Raw genomic sequence first — 16650 nt, 5'->3', positions numbered from 1 at the left:
TGGGAGGCTTGCTGGGAGCTGTTGGTCTCCAATTTCACCAATGGCCCTTCCAACAAACCCTTGTCCTCACTGTCAGAGCTGACCAGGACAGTGGGTTGTACAAGCCTACATGATGACTATCTTTTGTAAGATGGCATTCTCAAAGAAAGGAAGGAAGTCTTGGAAAGAGAGGGAAGATGAAAAGATCGAGAAGCAGAATGTAGGCAAATGTTTGTAGAGATGAGCAGGAGAAAAATGACAGGAGGGAGAAGATATTTATCCAGGGAATGTGGGTAGTAGGGAGAAGAAGAAAGAAAGTAAAATCAAGAATTTAATCTCAAGCCTTTATGTTAAGAGTTGTGCAATGAAGGGGCAATGAGATGAGGAGAGATAAACTGAGGGTACTTCTATATTGTAGAATTAATGCAGTTTGATACTACACTAACTTTCATGATATGGAATCATGGGAGTGGTACCTTGGTAAGGCAGCAGACCTTGTAAAACCACAACTTCCATGATTTCATAGGATTGAACTATGCCAGCAAAGGTGGCATCAAACTGCATTAAATGTACAGTGTAGATACACCTTAGGACATTTTAAAAGAGGCTGAAAAAATAGTATAACAGAAGGTTTTCCAGGAGTGTCCTGCCAAATAGGGACAGTGATGGGGATGTAAGTGGGGATCTGAACCAGTTCTACTATTGGGTTGGTGTGAGTTTTCCGGGCTGTATGGCCATGTTCAAGAAGAATTCTCTCCTGAACTCAATTACAACATTCACAACAGACAAGAGTTCTTTCTCCCACTCTGGACCTTCCACACATATATAAACCTCCCTTGCGTAGTTTCCAATATACCTCACAACCTCGGAGGATGCCTGCCATAGATGTAGGCAAAACGTCAGGAGAAAATGCTTCTGGAACATGGCCATACAGCCTGGAAAAATCACAACAACTCAGTGATTCTGGCCATGAAGGCCTTCACAACACAGTTCTACTATTACCACATGCTGTCATGGAATCCAAAGACATTCATTCAAGAAAATTTTAATTTTCTTTTTTTTCCAGCTCACTCAAACTTTGCAAAAGGTTTTGAATCTACTCTTGAAATAACTTTTCTAGTTCAGAATGACAGGATTTCTCAGTTGACATGGAGGTAGACAGGCTGGTTGGAAGATACCAGAACCATTTATTCATATCAATGTGTACATCTCTTGAAAAGCAAAATTACTGTACATTTTTGAAAGAAATATGGAGAAAGAACTATACATGCATTTCTCCCTTCAGGTATGGCTTGAAATGAACTTCTCTTTTGAAGGAATTCAGAACTAAAGAGGAGTTCTTTTTGTAACAACCTGTTGGGTGCTTTTTAAATTCACCACATGCTCTGATTTGGAGGTTGTTGAAAAGACAGACATGCAGGCCATTCTTCTGGTCCATTGCTTTCCTAATTTGCTGTAATGGGAACACAAGATTACTTGCTCCGATTGTCACCTGCCTTATGTTACCAAGTTTGAAATGCATTGTGCTGAAAAGCAATTACTTTTCCAGAAACAAAAAGGAGAAAGGGGGAATCTCATTGAGATGTCATGTCCTTTTAGAAAAAAAAAAAAAAAAGAGAGAGAGAGAGAGAGAGAGAGAGAGAGAGAGGGAGGAGAAGAAGAAGAAGTTATTTTAATGACACTGGACATTTACATCAAAATATAATATCTGTTTTAAAACCTAAAAGGTTGAACACTTACACTGTTGAAATTCCATTCACATTGTGAAAAGAATGAAAATCACTTTTTAAAACGAATATCCTCCTTCAGTAAAGCTAGAACAATGCTGGACTGTTTTCTCTTAGAATCCTCCACCAACATGACTGAGCAATAGTCCAAAAAAGTAATTTTTCTAAGTTCTGTCCCAAAAAATTCAGTAAACAGGAAATTTATTGTGTTGTCGAAGGCTTTCATAGCCGGGATCACAGGGTTGTTGTATGTTTTCCGGGCTGTATGGCCATATTCTAGAAGTATTCTCTCCTGACGTTTCACCCACATCTATGGCAGGCATCCTCAGAGGTTGTGAGGTATGGAGAAACTCAGCAAGGAAGGTTTATATATATCTGTGGGAAGACCAGGATGAGGGAAGAACTCTTGTCAGTTGGAGGCCAGCGTGAATGTTGCAGATAATGGGTGGCTTTTCAAATGCATCACATGTTTTGAATTGGAGGTTGTTGAGAAAACAATCATTCAGTCCATTCTTCTGGTCCATTGCTTTCCTGATTTTCTGTAATGGGAACACAAGATTATTTGCTCCGATTGTCACTTGCCTTATGCTACCATCATTATGTTCATCACAAAATGAACTGAAAATGGTCAAATGCACTATTTCCCATCCCATAGAAAAATACTGGCAACTAAGTGTTTCTAAGCACAGGAAGACGAGTTGAGTCGATTCCTGCTCATCTTTAAAATCCACCCGTTTCTACGTGCTGCAGAGATGTATCAAGAGAATCAAATGCGGCCCATACATTTCTTTTAGAGCGCTCATAGTTTTTTATGATCGACACAGTCAAATCTTGTAAGCTGATTTTCTTTTGAATTTATTTGGTGTGCAAAAATTTGTAATATCATCTGTATTGCTTCACATTCTGGACCCAGTTTTGACATGTGGCATTTTTTGCTTCATATAAAGAAAAGGTCCTTGATCAAAAATGATGACACCTGTTGACTAGCATGGGAGACTGCTGAAATGGTCCAATGGTTAATACAATCACAAGAGTACTGTTTCTTGAGGACTGAAATGGCTTCTGGGCCATTTTTCATAGAATCATAGAATCATAGAATTGTAGAGTTGGAAGAGACCTCACGGGCCATCCAGTCCAACCCCCTGCAAGAAGCAGGAAAATCTCATTCAAAGCACACCCAACAGATGGCCATCCAGTCGCTGCTTAAAAGCCTCCAAAGAAGGAGCCTCCACCACACTCTGCGGCAGAGAGTTCCACTGCCGAACAGCTCTCACAGTGAGGAAGTTCTTCCTGATGTTCAGGTGGAATCTCCTTTCCTGCAGTTTGAAGCCATTGTTCCACGTCCTAGTCTCCAGGGCAGCAGAAAACAAGCTTGCTCCCTCCTCCCTATGACTTCCCTTCACGTATTTGTATATGGCTATCATGTCTCCTCTCAGCCTTCTCTTCTGCTGGTTAAACATACCCAGCTCTTTAAGCCGCTCCTCATAGGGTTTGTTCTCCAGACCCTTAATCATTTTAGTTGCCCTCCTCTGGACGCTTTCCAGCTTGTCAACATCTCCTTTCAGATGAGTTTCCTGATCAGATTTTGGTGGTGTAAGAATTTGGAATATGTTGTGTAACTCAAGCTGAGCAGAAGAATTCTGAGGCTCAAAAAGCTTCAACAGGAAACAAACACTCACTCAGTTTACTGTTAACTGTCAATCAACTTAAATGCCTAGCCTCGCCTCACCTTCAAAACAACAGCAGAGCAGCTAGTCTAGAAGGTAATGGGCTGGATGAGGAAAAAGAAATTGAAACTGAATCCAGGCAAAAAAGAGTTGCTTGCCATCAAGGGTCCTGATCTGGGGGGTGGAGGTGTGTCAACCAGTTCTGGATGGGGTTAAACTCCCATTGAAAGACTATGTTTGCAGCTTCGGGGTGATCTTGGATCTGTCTCTCCAAATGTCAGCTCAGGTAGATGTGACAGTCAGGAGTGCTTCCTGCCAGCTTCAGCTGATATGCTGGCTGCGCCCCTATATAGATTTGGAGGACCTAAAGATGGTATTGTATGTGTTAGTAACCTCAGGTTTGGACTTCTGTACTGTGCTTTACATAGATGCTAAAATGTATAGATCTTTGTATTTTAGATATGCCAGAGTAGCTGATAAGGACCTCCCCCTTTTCTTTCTCTTCTGCTCTTCACACATTCTCAGTAAATGATTCTGGATGTAGCTGTTTAACTTGCCTGTTGTATAAGCACACACAACTACAGTTGGCTCACCTTGAACAGTGGTTCTCAACCTGGGGTCCCCAGATGTTTTTGGTGTTCAACTCCAGAAATCCTAACAGCTGGTAAACTGGCTAGGATTTCTGGAAGTTGTAGGCCAAAAACATCTGGGGACCCTAGGTTGTTCTCCACTGACCTAGAATAAAATCTCATTCTTTCCCAGTTAAAATTTTATTGCATTGTTTAATTTATTACACACACACAGCTACAGCCCAACACTAAAAACCTGTCTTTCTCTGCCATTCCTTGCAATCCTTCCAGTGCCAAAGGTGTGGAAAAAAACTTTAGTTTGCCAGAAGACAAGAAAAGGAAGGCTGGTCTCCTGTTAAAAACATTTTGTAAAAAACAGTTTCATTTTCAAAAATTTTGTTGACTTTGGTATGTCTGTAAAGATATGCAAACATGTCTGGCTTGATTAAAAATAGCATATGACCTCAAGAACATGGTTGTTGTTTTTGTGTGTGTGTGTGTGTGTGTGGTTTTTTTTTGTCAGTTCATTGAATCAAGCAATTTGTTTTGTGTTCCCATTTCCAGAATCTCCTTTCTTGTCATTCATTTCCCCATCTTATTAGCTAAGAAGTTTCATTGTTCTTTTTGTTTAAAATATTTTGGACTAACAATCAATAGAACAGAACATTAGATCTATCCTACATAATATTTCGTTGTTATGAAACAAATCTAATTATTGCTTCTGGTTTCAGACTATTTATTCCAGTTTATACATTTCTTTTGATTTCTTTCAACATATTGTCTAAGAAGGTTCATTGTGGAGTCTGCATACGACTGAGCAATAAGAGTTATTCAATTGACTTGTAGTTTGTCAGAGAAAGTAAGATTATAATCAAGCTATTTAGAATGAAACCAATTTAGTATATCAGACTTTCAGTCAAGTAGTGTTACTTTCTCACAATGATTAGTTAATTAAAGAGTTACATTAATTTATTTGTAGCTAATTTAATGATCCACAAAGCTATGTGAGTCATCAAGAGATGAATCAACAATTCTCTGGGTATAATAACAGAGAAATGTTGCACCTGGACTACTAATTCTCAGGCTTCTGAAATCATATTTTAGGATCTGCCATTTTTTCCATCCACATGTGTAAGTTCCTCATTACTTCTTCACCTTAGTATCATTTAAATTCTTGTATAATAATGTTTACACCATTAGGAAATTACAACCAAGTGTCACAGTATTAGTAAACAGTTATGATAGAATGCATAAGTAATTGTGTGCCTCTAATTGTTTGTTGTCTAGATCCCACGCCACTTTAATCTAGTATTTGAAACACTAAAGACAAAAGGTGTACAATACATAAAGATCATGTAAACAATAGTTTTGAACTGTTAAGACAGGGAGTGAGAAGAAATGGGCCAAAACCAGGGGAAATGTCAAGAAATAATGTAAACATACATTCTTTGCCATAAAAAAGAGGAAATTAAAGCCTCACTGATGAAACTCTTCAAACAGTTGTGGAAATGTGAGAAACAAAAGAAAAAGATAACAGAAAGTGAGACAGAATTCTGAATGCAACAATTATTCAATTAATTGTGCACAGGGACCAAGAAAACGATTATAATAATCAATGCAAAAGAAACAGAAGACTTCATTAAAGGTACAAACAAGATAACTTTTCTACAAGACCCAAAACATCATAGAGAAATTCTACTAACATGGGAGCACATTGTTAAAGAAATAAAAACATGATGATGGAGTCAATATTCTGAAGAAGACTATAAAAGAGATTACAGTATGATCAATTACTCAAAGAAGAATCTTTTGTAAATAATTATAGTTTTGGAAGGGGAAAGCATTTGGGAGAAATAAATAACGGGAAACAAATATCAAATCAGTTAATTTGCTTCAGACTACAGAGACAGAATCCATTCAAATTATAACTAAAAATTCCTGACAAAAATGAAAATGAAGTGCCGCAGGGCTCCATCCTGGGCCCGGCTCTGTTCAACATCTTTATTAATGACTTAGATGAAGGGCTAGAAGGCATGATCATCAAGTTTGCAGATGACACCAAACTGGGAGGGATAGCTAATACTCCAGAAAACAGGAGCAGAATCCAAAACAATCTTAACAGATTAGAGAGATTGGCTGAAACTAACAAAATGAAGTTCAACAGGGACAAATGCAAGATACTCCACTTGGGTAGAAAAAATAAATAAATGTAAAGATATAGAATGGGGGACACCTGGCTCGACAGCAGTTTGTGTGAAAAAGATCTTGGAGTCCTCATAGACAACAAGTTAAACACAAGCCTACAATGTGATGCGGTGGTGAAAAAAGCCAATGGGATTTTGGCCTGCATAAATAGGAGTATAGTGTCTAGATCCAGGGAAGTCATGCTCCCCCTCTATTCTGCCTTGGTCAGACCACACCTGGAATATTGTGTCCAATTCTGGGCACCACAATTGAAGGGAGATGTTGACAAGCTAGAAAGTGTCCAGAGGAGGGTGACTAAAATGATCAAAGGTCTGGAGAACAAGCCCTATGAGGAGCAGCTTAAAGAGCTGGGCACGTTTAGTCTGCAGAAGAGAAGGCTGAGAGGAGACATGATAGCCATGTATAAATACGTGAGGGGAAGTCATAGGGAGGAGGGAGCAAGCTTGTTTTCTGCGGCCCTGGAGACTAGGACATGGAACAATGGCTTCAAACTTCAGGAAAGGAAATTCCACCTGAACATTAGGAAGAACTTCCTCACTGTGAGGGCTGTTCGACAGTGGAACTCTCTGCCCCGGAGTGTGATTGAGGCTCCTTCTTTGGAGGCTTTTAAGCAGAGGTTGGATGGCCATCTGTCGGGGGTGCTTTGAATATCATCTTCCTTCCTCTTGGTAGGGGGTTGGACTGGATGGCCCATGAGGTCTCTTCCAATTCTATGATTCTATGATTCTGATTCCTCCAGGCATTCATTCAGAGGAGACATGCTATCCTTAACTGATACTGTTTTTGAAGGCATGGAGGAATATATCTGGGTATCATTAGTGTACTGATAATACGTCACCCCATGCCTTTGGATGATCTCTTCCAGTGGTTTCATGTAAATATTAAAAGCATTGGGGATAGAATGGCACTTTGTGGGATACCAAATAACAACTCTTTTTTTTGAGGCGCAACTATCCCCAAGCACCACCAGTTGGAACCTGCGTGAGAGGTATGACCACAAGCACTGCAGCACTGTGCTGCCGATTCCCAGTCCCCCCAGGCATTCTAGAAAAATACCATGGTCAATGGTATTGAAGGCTGGTGAGAGAGATAGGTTATTGTGAAGATATTGGAATAGCTATTATGATGTAACTGTTTGGCTAACCAGCTTTGACAGCATGAAAACCAAATAGGTATGAAAATACAGCTACAATACAGTCAGGGGAAAATTTTCTTTATATGATTAGGGTATAAACAAACAAAGGGGGGGATTGCATTACAGAAAAGGGTGGCCCAAACTATTTTGCTAGGCTTCCCAATCTTAGGGAGGAATCTGACAAGATCTATGTTATACCAATTGAGTTTTCTATCCATCACATTCAATCGATGTGATTTCATTTGACTTCTCCTCCCACCCCGCAAATACGTGACTCTCCAAAGTTGCACTCTTCCTTCCCAATTGCATTATCTATACAGACTTGCAGTCTGCTATTGCAGTTGATATTCTAGTTACATTTTGCTTGAGCTCAGCAATGGTACCAAGTCTGTGGATGACAAAGGGAGGCCAGATCCCAAACAGCTACAAAGCAAGGCCCCTTGCAAAGAGTCTGACAATAAACTCAAAATCTTTATTTATGACACATAGTCCATGAAAGCCCAATGCCCACAATATTTCACATAATCAGAAGCACAGTTACATAATTATTTTTAAATAAAAGGGGATAGGTAGAAGATATGATTTAAAACATTTTAAAAAGACGAGAAATAAGCTATTTCCCAAAGCTAAGATTTATAGTTATATGCCTATCCCACTTTTCCACACAGGCTCTTAATGATTTCTCTACCAAGTAAAGATGTAACTTTTTTTTTAAAATAAACTATCCACATCCTCTTTCACCATTATGAGGGAAGAAAAAGGAAAAAATAGGTTTTTCCTTACAAATATTTCTGCCCCAGACCTCTACATCTCTAATCCCACAATTTTGGACAGTAAAATGATGCATTCTTCAACATTTCTTTTAAAGACATGCTATTCTGTCATGCAAAATTATTCTCTCTCTTTTAAAAAGCTCCTTAATATGCAGGTCAGAGAGTAAATAATCATGACTAATAAGAGCTAAAGTAATATAGAGATTTCAGTGCTGGACTAGTACATTGGCAGCCCAGAGCTCAGATCCCCTCTGTCCCATGGAAAATTGCTAGGGACTTAATCAGATAGAGCTGGGGAAAATGGGGGAAGGCGGAGTAATCTTAACAGATTAGAGAGATCATCAAGTTTGCAGATGACACCAAACTAGGAGGGATAGCTTCAGAAAACAGGAGCAGAATCCAAAACAATCTTAACATATTAGAGAGATGGGCCAAAACTAACAAAATGAAGTTCAACAGGGACAAATGCAAGATACTCCACTTGGGCAGAAAAAAATTAAATGCTACCCCTCTATTCTGCCTTGGTCAGACCACACCTGGAATCACAGTGTCCAGTTCTGGGTACCGCAGTTGAAGGGAGATGTTGACAAGCTGGAAAGCATCCAGAGGAGGGTGACTAAAATGATTAAGGAGAACAAGTCCTATAAGGAGCAGCTTAAAGAGCTGGGCATGTTTAGCCTGCAGAAGAGAAGACTGAGAGGAGACATGATAGCCATGTATAAATATGTGAGAGGAAGTCATAGGGAGGAGGGAGCAAGCTTGTTCTGTGCTGCCCTGGAGACTAGGTTGCGAAACAATGGCTTCAAACTACAGGAAAGGATGAACATTAGGAAGAACTTCCTCACTGTGAGAGCTGTTCAGCAGTGGAACTCTCTGCCCCAGAGTGTGGTGGAGGCTCCTTCCTTGGAGGCATTTAAGCAGAGGCTGGATGGCCATCTGTTGGGGGTGCTTTGAATGAGATTTTCCTGCTTCTTGCAGGGGGTTGGACTGGATGGCCCATGAGGTCTCTTCCAACTCTATGATTCTATGATTCTATGAAATAGTCTTCTTTGTGTGTAGATGCATGGTGTTCCATCTTTAAAGAAGAGGGAGAATTTACTTATCTCCATCACACAGGATCACCTCCTCCTGCCTCTAACTCAACCATCTGTTTAGAGGAGACACAAGATATCATTCTTAAGATAAGTCTTATTGGCTACGTTTCTTCCCAACCCCCTTTCTTAAGACACTATTTCTATGGGCTGCTTTCCTTCACAAGCCTTGTTCTTAACACACTATTTCTATGGGCTGCTTTCCTTTCCACGCCCCTAGGAAAAAAAATACTGACTCAGAGGCAGTAGTTTGGATGAGAAATGTATCAAGGCTTGGTTGGAGACTGCCCATAGGAACACTTATGACTTAATGTTACTGAAGCAATTCAACACGGACAAATCTGACAGATCTAATCTCATGCATTTCCTCCCACTTTCTAGCATTTCCACTCACATAGGGAGCTAAGAAGACATTTTCTATCTCTCCCCCCACCCTCCGTTTTTCTACACTTCAGAACTGTTCAGAGACAAAACAGCATGGGTGAGGTAGCAGTTCCCTTGCATCATGTAATGGGATGTGTGTTGCTTTATTTATGAACTGGTTTAGAAGTGTGTGGAAAGGGGGGGGGGACTTGCATGTGATTAGGTCCTAAGTAACCTTGACTAGCCACTCTTTCAGCCTCAGAGGAAGGTAAAGTCAAATTCTCCAATCCCTAACTAATCTTGCCAAGAAAACTCCATGATAATTTTGCCCTAGGTTTGGCATAAGTCAAACATAGGATGCAGATATTTAAGTCAATATGGAAATAAGAAGAGCCTTTCAGGAAAAGATCAAAGGTCAGTGGCTAATGGTTGCCTACATGGTCTGTAAAGACGCTCAGCCTATTTGGGGGATCCCCTTAGATAGCTGCTATTGTCTCGTATCCTTATTGTGGCATACAGTAGTTTCACTAGGAAATGTATTCTGGAGGACATTGCAGAAAAAAGTATTCTGTACCCCTTGTGTCTTGTCCTTAATGCAAATGGCCAGCAATAGCCAGAGGATTGAAGGCTGCAGCTTTCTCTTCCCTACTGCTTTTGGGGTATGTCAAAATGTGTTTTGTTGTCTTTATACAAGTAGGAGCAGCACTGCCTCAGCTTAAAAACTTGTATTGAGGATACAGGGCCTCAGAGCCCATGAATTACAATATGAAGAGTTATTGGAAGAACATTCAACATATGTGGAGAATTTTGATGAGAAGTTTTGACAAAGAATTTGTGGAGGCAAGCTCATTTCTCTAATGTGTGCAAGAAAGAGAAGAGGTAAAAGAGCTGTTATGGGTTTGGATAGAATGGTGGGAAGTCTGATTTCCTTATTTCCTGTGATCCTAGTCTAGCTGCTAGAAATAAGAGTTCTATATTATGCTCGATCTCTGAGTTTCGAAAGGATTTTTTTAAAAAAGGTTATGCTCCTGTTTTCTGATTTATGAGATCAAGTGGTATTTACTAGCCGCAAACACAAAGCCTTTTGGTAGAAATGAACTGTCTAGAAAAGAAAATGGAGAGCTGTTGACCTTCTCAATATTATGGGAGGAATACTAAAGTATGCTTTGTCTTATCCATGAGAACATAGGCTAAATGAGAAAATACATTGTTTAGTTAGTAAATATATTGTCAAAAACTGACCAGCTTGCAATTAAGCCTAAGCACATGCTAATTTGTTCAGCTGAGTGGATGAAGGGGACACATGACAGCCACCTTGAACTATCTAAAGGGCCACCATAAAGAAGTAAAAGTGGACTTTTCTTGCTTGCTCACTTCAGAAGTCAAGACTAGAATCAGTATCTGATATAGCAATGATGGTCTGATGACACCTAAAAGAATAACACTTTTTTGGCATGATGATGATGATGATGATGATGATAGTAATGGTTATTTATACCTCGCTTTTTCTCTCCACAAAGGAAACTCAAAGCATCTCATAGTCCATGAAATCTTGTGCCAAATGAAGCACACAAATGTGTCCCAAGACCCTTGTATTTTACTTGATCTTTTAGAAAAGCCTTCATGATTATATATCAGTTGTGGGCAAATTGTAGGCTCACAGGTTGACGATTTAATCATTTTTGTGCCCCCTTTCTGCTCCCCCCCCCCAAGAGCTGTAGACTACATTTCAGAGGAAGGAACTAGCCAAACTGTGTTTGAGCATTCCTTGCTTAAGAAAAACCACATCTCTGTATACAGACCACTGTTGTCAGCAAAGGAGGCCCTGTTCTCGGTCCCACCCCTGTCTCATGTGCAGTTCAGTTGGTGGGAACGAGGGGGGGGGGCTTCTCCGTGATTGCTCCCCACCTCTGGAACTCCCTCCCCAAATAATTAAAAATGGTCCTCTCCTCTCCTTTAAAAAGCTTCTGAAAACTCACCTATGCATGCTAGCATTTGGAGAGGAGGAGGATTGATTACATCTCGATACATCAAAGTTTTGAATACCTGCCTTCATGTTTGCCACTGTGTTTTTTATTGTAATCTGCCCTGGGTCCCCTAGGGGAGATAGGGTGGGTTAAAAATAATGTTTTATTATTATTTTATTAAGAAAATCCTGTAAATGTATGGGGTCACCATCAGTTGACAGGTGACTTGAAGAAGTTTGTATGTGTGTACACACACACATACATGTTGCTATTATAACTGCTCACTTGTGGCTGAGTATGATTGTTTTCCAAGGGCAAAGTCTTTGAGGAGGGTCTGTAAATGACCATAGAGACCTATTTTGGATCCACATGGTCTGTCACAATGAAGACATATGTTTCCAGGTAGAAGGTGGTCATAACAAGGGTTTGCTTGATGTGCTTTCCAATAAGCACGTTTCTCTCTTTTGGCCTCTATTTATGCCTCCTCAAAATCCACAGCACCGTTAGTAAGCCGACAAATAACTTGAAGGTCTGTGTGTACACACACACACTCACACACAGCCCTCAAGGAATGACAATTCATCTTTTAAGTAGGTTGTGGTCTCCATGCCTTGATTGGGAGGAGGAATTGTTTTCCAAAACTAGAATAATTTTCTAGCCTTTATAGCCATTCCCCAAACAAAAACCATTCTACTTTGGAAAATTAGAAAATTGGAACCTGGACCTAGTTCTGTTGCCCACTTCCTTGGTACTTACCTCTCCTCTATGCTATGCTTTGTGGATTTGACAAATTGTTACTCCAATGCATCCTAATGATAATCAAAAACAATAAAGGTTGCTACAGTGGCAGCTTTTAGAGCAAGTAGGGAATGTGACTCACTCTGTAATAGTGAGTTCCATGAGTTGCCTATGGTTTGACATATGACCAAATTTACTCACTGTGCTGCAATCTCCATGAAATAGATTCCTAGGAGCTGGCTGCTGGGTTGCACTCATTAAAAGTCTTACTTTGAAGAGGGCACTGCAATGATTTCAGAATAATTTGTCTGTGGTCTTTTCAAATACCTGGATTTCAGTTTGTTTAAATGTCAGGGGAGCTATGATGCTTCGCTGGCCTAACTAAGAGCTAGTTATATAACTGTCTCTGCAGCATACATACAGACATTCAGACAGATGACTTTTCCTGATATTTCTAATCTTATTGCTCTCTCTTCCTCCACATGCCAGAAAATGATTCTGGATAAATTGCAGTCATGTCAATGTTCACAGACTGTCTGAACTATCACAACAACTTGCAATTGGAGCATTTCAACACAGGGAGATGTCAGCATTGGTACCCAAGACATGCCAATGATTCAACAAAAAGTGACAGCCTTTGACCAAATGAAGGCTCTGGGTTTGCAGAACTGATCTTGCTCAATAGCACCTTGTCTGCTGAGATCGAAAGGTGTAAATATGCCATCACATACTGTCAGAAGAGATCTATGTACATTAGGCTCAGATCAGTTTGTTCTCTGGGTATTTAGACTGTTATCATCAAGTCACTACAGGTGTCATACATTTTGGCAGCTTGGTAGAAACTGTGATTGCTTTAGGAAGTCAGTTTTCAAATCCAGTTATCCAGGGATCCCAAAAGTGTGATATGTATCATAACCTTTTCACTATGTAGCCTGTATATTTTCAGATTAAGTTGAATTTTGAGACTTGGAATGTATTCTGAAAGGTGTAAACATCTTAACTCAAAAGTTGAATCCGATTCATCATAATCTGGTTTATTTGCAGAAAAGTGCATTTGAATCACAGCCCAAATCTTACAAAATAGTCTTAAAAGGTAATTTTCTTTTAAAATTAATTTTATTTCTCTTTAGTGTTTATTTTTAATACCCAAGAGGACCATGGTCTTTGTGATTATGAACAAGGCATAATCTTTATTACAGATCTGGACTGAGTTAAATTAAGAAAGAAAAACTAATACTTGGGTAAAATAGTCTTTTGGGTACAGCAGGAAGGCTTCAATGATGACACACCAAAGTTTCAAGATAATATAAAGGTTCAATCTTAATATGACAGACAACAATGAAAAGCTAAGTGAAAATGAAAAGCAATTACAGTAAAAAGAGGTATTGAACTCATCCAATATTTCTGCATTCAAGAAATCAGAAGAAGATTAGAACTTGGAAGGACAGCTATGAAGAAACTACAAGAAATCCTCGAGTGTCAAGATATAACATCAAAGGAAAAGGCTTCTGAGGATACTGTAGACTGCTAAAAGAACAACAAAGGGGGTCCTAGAGCAAATCAGATCTGAACTCTTCCCGCAACATGAGAAGAGATGTCTTGTTAGAGAAAATGGTAGAAGACCAAGAGAGGGAAAAGAACATCAAGACCTACAAATAGAAATTCATTTTCTCTGGGAATAGAATACTGATATGGTTTAAATGGTAATAGGTGCTTTAGCGTAATTTTAAATGGACTGGCAAAACATCCAAACACAATTGCCATAGGAAGGATCACAACTGCACTATTACATAAAGCAATATTGCTTGAAACAGGTCATATTGTTCTGACAATATATCATGGTGTCCCAGGGCCCTTTCACGTTACACAAATGTTGCATGATATTCCACTTTAGCTACTATAGTAACATCCCGTGGAAATTTGAGATTGGCAATTTAAGGAGGATACATTTAGAATTGTTAGCCAGGGAGAACTACAAATCCCAATATCCCATAGCAACGACAGCTAAAGTAGAATTATAGTACTATACTTGAGTAGTATGGAAAGGCCCCTAGTTTCTTGGATCGAATCTGAATAAGTTCACAACTCTGGACAGTAAAACTAAAAACATTCTGAAAGTGAGATGATATAAGCATTTTTTTCTTTTAACTCCACCCCATTAAAGACCACTGACTCTACCAACTCTAAACATAGAGTAGTTAATATCCTTTTTTGATTTCAAAAGAAGGAAGCCAAACATGTCTGTGTGAAGAATGCAAAAGGGCAAATTCATGCTTTCTCCTGCCTACCTCAAACGGATCTTGGTGGAAAGTGCTGTTTGCTCTGCTGTGATTTCTTTTTAAAGTTTGGGGAACAAGTGTTATTTATGATTGATTTTGCACATTTTTTTAAAATAGGGATTTATTAATTTTGTGTGTGTAATGAACTTGACATGTGGTCTGGCAGATATATGGTCTTGTGAGTGGAATTTATGTGCATTTAGCAACTCTCTGAACATGAAACTTTCATTTAATATACTCATAAACCTGTGATATATATAAACCCTAATATAAAGAATAGTCATATTTACATAATTGTATGAGAGAAAATAGCTATTTGTTTCTATTCAGGTCAGAAAGAGTAAACTGCATCACCAGAAAATACAAACACTGTTGATGAAGACACTGCATAGACATCTGCTTTTTTAGATATTAATTTGCAAAGCATCACTTAGTATTATTTCATGTCAGGATGCTCCACATTTAAGTTGGTTTAAGACATCAGATCTGACTGTCATGTACACAGTATGTCACATTATATCACATCAAGAAGCAGCACAAGGTAAACATTACATGATTGGCAACCTTTCAGTTTTCCTTCACAGGTTGAACCATTTCAGCCAGAACAGAATTGAGAATAAGAAAAATAAAAGAAAATACTGCAGACGCGTACTGGCAAGAGACCTTTCTCTTCTTTGTGGCTACTGTTAGGCTTCCATGCTTTGTCTCAAGTAGATTGGTTACCTCAAGCTGAAAGTACAATTATATTTCTTCTGCGACTTTCCTGTATACCTGGGGCTGATTCACACAGAGTAATAGCACTATATTCCACTTCAATTGTTATGGCAATATCCTATGGAATCTTGGTATTTCCTATGGGATCCATGCAGCAGAGCTTTTTGGCTGAGAATTCGAAGCAGCCTTCTATAAATTGCAAACCATGACAGTTAAAATGTAATATAGAGTTATAATTGTGTAGTTTGAATGGGCCTGGCTATGTGCCAATAGATATGCTGTGCATCATTACCAAGTTATTTTCTATTGATATTCCATGCCATTTTGTCTGGATTCAAGCTCTGATTTTTTTCTATTTTGTACTGAATTATCATGGATAAGGAAAGTTATTTGGAACACAGTTTTCCCAGAATCTATGGAAAAGGATGACAGCATGACCAGACTGTAAATGTTTGGAACAATATTTTTTCATATTAGTTTCCTCTCAAAACCATTTATTTTAACTCTGAAAGCAAAATGAACTTGTGTCTAAACTCAGCCTAATTTTTCCGCTTGAGGTGATAAACAAAATGGCATGTTCTTCCAATTCCAGCTGAATATTCCTTAAGTACTTGGATTCTTTCCCACAATGACCTGCCCTCTCAAGAGTTTTTGTTATTTGAAGCAGCTACTCACGTTTGCTAATGGTAGAGCCTGCCTTGTGTAGTCTGAATTTACTTTAAAGAACCTGAACTGACCAAGTGAATTGATGTAACATTCTGAAAGTATTAGAAAAGAATATTTCAGTGCTATGCACAGGAAGAATTATACCTCTTTTCATGTTTATGATGAACAAACTGCATCAAAAGGAAAAAATAAACACACATATGTCCCGTACACCATACCACAACCTTTCATGTCATCATTCTTCTATTAAAATTAAATTAGGTTCTCATCTAAAGAAAAATAAGTTTTACAGCATTCCTGGAATATTGAACAAAGTAGTTCTTTTATCTTCATTGCTTAGGGAAAGTCTCCTTTCAGGTTTTTTTTCTTAAAATTTCAATTAGCACATTAGAGCTGTAGGTAGTTAATGAGAGGTATATTATCAAAGAATTCCTGGAATAGAGCAAACTATTGGCAAGATCTGAAAAATGGCTGCCAAAACAGTGCTATCATTTGAACATAATTAAGAGCTAAATTCACTAGTCCCTAGTCACTAGAATATGTTCACTAGATTGATGGCTAAATCTTGGCTGGACATAGTTTGGACATATAGTACTATGTCTAAATTCAATCCATAGTTCCATCTGAAGTAGACCTCTTAAATCAATGGAATATACAATGATTCAATGGGTCTGTTTCAATTGGGACTGTGGATAGATCTAGACCTAACCGTTTATGTCCATCTTCTAAACTAGGCATGGGCAAACTTCAGCCCTCCAGGTGTTTTGGACTTCAACC

The sequence above is a fragment of the Anolis carolinensis genome, chromosome 3 (genome assembly GCF_035594765.1).
Source record: "Anolis carolinensis isolate JA03-04 chromosome 3, rAnoCar3.1.pri, whole genome shotgun sequence".
Lineage (NCBI taxonomy): Eukaryota > Metazoa > Chordata > Lepidosauria > Squamata > Dactyloidae > Anolis > Anolis carolinensis.
The sequence above is the reverse complement of the archived record's forward strand: the minus strand, read 5'-3'. Positions refer to the sequence as shown.